Consider the following 3,808-nt stretch of genomic DNA (forward strand, 5'->3'; position numbering starts at 1 on the left):
TTTCCAGAAAAATGGAATTAAAAGAAACTGAACACTTTTTGAAGCCCCCTCGTGTAATCACCACAATGTACACACACACAAAAAAATCTTTTTATTTTAAAAAAGATCTGCGTTAATTATGGAGTTGGAAAATCCACATCAAGAAGCTCTGGAAACCTCCGAAACATTTTCTTGGCTGTCATATTCTCCAATCATATTACCCACTGCCCTCAAGTCCACTCTGCCTCACAGCAACTGTAAAGGGCAGAGGGTCCTGGGGGCGGTCGATGTTTACAGACGCAGACTGTATCAACTTTCTCCCATGTAGCAGCTGGGAGGTTCCAACCACGAACCTTTTGGTTAGATATCCAACTGCTTAGCCCACTGCGTCACCAGAGATCCTTCCAAAATCCAAACCCACCCATTATGACTCACAAGGTCCTTATGTTAGGTTTCCTTTAAGGGAGCAGACAATCTCACCTTGGAGCTACTATACTGGGAAAACAGGTGAAGGTGAACTACCAAGCATTTTCTCCCACACTGACCATTCATTCCCATGTAGAAAATCTGATGCAAAAATCTAAGAATATTTTTGAACCCAGTAACTCTTTTAAAGTACTCTCCAATCCTAATTCAGTCTAAGCTCCAATACACTGGATATCACAGGCCTCTCACCAGTAGAAAAACTTGCTCCAACTAAACCTTGCTTAGGTAGCAAAGTCAAATGATATTTTATGTTGTTGTTGTTGTTAAGTGTCGGCAAGTCGGTTCCGACCCATACTGACCCTGTATAGGGTTTCTGCAGAGTGGTTTGAGTTTGAACCACCAACCTTGTGTTTCAAACCGACCTTGCAATATAGCCCCACCCCAGCACTCCTGATATTTTATATTCATGGATATTTTCTAAATATTTATTCCTTTAAATCTTAGAATCCAAAAACTTCCCTGTATACTTGAAACCTACACTCTTCCTTGTTTTCCTCCTCTGATTTTCCAATACCTTTTTTTTTTTGTTGTATAAAAAAATCATCATCATCATCAAACTGAACAATAAATGAGTTTAGGTTCTACCTGTTTTCAGGGCTGAAAGAATACCTCAGAACTCTAGAAAGATAATTTTGTGGTTCTCAGATCAGGAATTGCAGACACACTGTAAGTTTAGATACTGTGGAGGAATCCTATGGGAAACCCTATGACCAAAAGGCACAATGACTAGGGAGCTACAAAGCTGGAGGGAAGAATAGACTCATAATTGTGGTTGTCAGGGTCCCCAACCAGCTGACTAAACGTGGGCTGCGATATGGGTGGTGTCACATGATCTCCTCCTGCTCACTTCCCAGAGCACACAAAGCAAGAGTGATTCATAACCCGCCTTGGTCTTATCCTCCTAGCTGGCCAGCTCTCAGTCCCGCCCTCCTCACCTCCAGTTAGGATCCTTGTCTGAGAGTATTTTGGCTTCAGACAGATGTAGGATTGAATCCAGAATTCATCTCTTTTTTTCTCCTTATGAATCCATCGAAACTATCTAAACTATGATGTTTTGCTGTTGTTAAGTGCTAACCAAGTCAGTTCCAACTCATAGTGATTCTGTATAGGGTTTCCAAGGAGCGACTGGTGGATTTGAACTGCTGATCAATGCTTATCTTACCACACCACACCAGGACTCCTAAACCATGTTGTTAGATATCAATAGCTCCAGTACCTGGTATATAGTAAGAGTTCAAAAGAGGCAGCTATTATATTTGGTCCATGTTGGGATTTCTGGTCTTCATTGTGTCCTCCCCACATACTGGACAGAATAGATTGCTAGAATTTCACATTACCTTTTAAATAATAAGTTAAATTAAATTATCTTCTTATTTTTGCTCAGAAAATATGTAACTTGATAGAACAATCAATTAATCACTAACCCGTTTAACAACAATCAATCTCAGAGCATAATAAAAATATCTGATACAGAAAACATGCCATTTAAGATTTTTCAATTGCCTACTTCCCTACAGAGAAGTTCGTCTCTATTGGAAGAAAATCATTTTATGATTATGGCCATAAAAGATACATTAAAACAAGAAAATCAACATATTAAAAAAACAACTGTATAGTTCTTGCACACCAGGCACTGAGATACTCTAGAAATGCTATTATGAAAGCATAAATTGTCATTGCCCTGCCTAAGACATATCAAAACATACTTTGGTGTCAGAACATAGATTGCACCCGTCAGTCAACTAGACACAATGTCCACAGCTATCACCATTCTAGGGATTCCAGGAGTCACAAAGAAATTCTCATATGCCTCTCTGCCAAGGGCACTGTTCTCATGTTCTCCTGTAGCTTTCTCTCATTTCTGTCATGTGTAAGCATATAAAGTAAATGACAATACCAGTGCTTCACGAAAACACAACATGTACAGCACAGACATTACTCTTTGTTTTCTGGGCTGGGGATCTTCCATTTGTCTCTCCAGATCTGCTCAACAATCTTCTCCACGTACCACTTTGTGCCCCTGATGGCTGATCCATGTGGACCTTTGCCAGAAGACCCCATGGCTTTCTGCCAACGGGAGGCCCAGGCAGAAGGAGACAGGACAGAAGTTGACAAAGGTCAAGATATTTACTCCCAGCCTCCCTTTCTCCTGGGGACAGCAGGTTTGCTGAAACCAAGTGCCAGGATCTTGTCCATAGAATTACTTTCTCTGGTTCCCTGGTGGTATTTTACAATCTCTTGTTAGTTTCCCTAAACCCTGATAATCCCTTTATTAAACTCTCTTCAATTACCCTGTTTGCATGTACATCTGTTTCCTACTGGGATTGTGACAGAGGTCAGCTCTCCCCCATTCTCTCCCAAATATAAAGCTATTCCAGACACTAGCCAAAATACCTAAACTGAAAGGATTCTAAGTTCCTGAAATGATTCGAACGGAGAAAAGCACCCTAATTTAAGGATGTTTCTCCAATATTAAATACAATAAGTATTTAATGAGTGTTGTCTGTGTGTCTGGAGCCCTGATGGTGCGATGGGTTAAGCGTTAGGTTGCTAATTATAAGGTTTGTGGTTTGAAAACATCCACCAGCTCTCCTCAATAAGACCAAGATGAGGCAGCCTTACACACCCCATGGGGCAGTTCTACTCTGTCCTATAGATTTGATATGAACTTGATGGCAGAGAACAGGGGAACTATGGGACAAGCAAGAGTTTTATACGTTAGTGGGGAAAGATGAACAACAATGATGCTGTATTTAAGGCTGTTTCAGACCAGGGTAAGCGATGCACATTGAATGAGGGGGATGGAATGGAGTCTGGCAGGGATCAGTTAATGAAGGCTTCTGCGATATCTGTGCTGAAAACCGAATGAAAAGCACTACAAAGTTGGCAGTTCAAACTCACCAGACACTCCTTGAAGATCCTATATGCGATGGTACTTAACAACAGCAACACTGAAATTGAACGAAGGAACCCTGAGACTGTAACGCTACATCACCCTTCAGGTCTGACACTGAGCTCACTCCTTCCTGTCGCTCAATTTTCAGCCAAGCAGTAGATCGGTACTTAGAGATAGACGACAACACTAGTGAGGTTCACATATCACAGAATGGTCAACCATTACCAAATGGTCAGCAATGACCAAAAGTAAAAATTCAGAACGATGTGGGGAAAGGAAGAGGAACAGAAATAAGAAATGCAAGGAAGAAGCGGGAAAGGGATGCTACTTTGAAGGATCACAATCAAGATGAAACGAAGTGTATGATTTGTTAAATGTAAAAATTGATGGTCTGTTCTATAACCCTTCACTCAATCCACAATAAAACATAAAAAAAAAAAAAAAAAA

At 40.7% G+C, this 3,808-nt stretch overlaps 1 pseudogene; it reads left to right on the forward strand.

Annotated features, from left to right (window-relative positions):
• The first annotated feature begins 3,571 nt into the window (after positions 1-3,571).
• The window catches only part of LOC102838904, an 11,181-nt pseudogene continuing 10,944 nt past the window's right edge, over positions 3,572-3,808 (forward strand).

The sequence above is a fragment of the Chrysochloris asiatica genome, unplaced genomic scaffold (assembly GCF_000296735.1).
Source record: "Chrysochloris asiatica unplaced genomic scaffold, ChrAsi1.0 scaffold00230, whole genome shotgun sequence".
NCBI classification, from domain to species: domain Eukaryota; kingdom Metazoa; phylum Chordata; class Mammalia; order Afrosoricida; family Chrysochloridae; genus Chrysochloris; species Chrysochloris asiatica.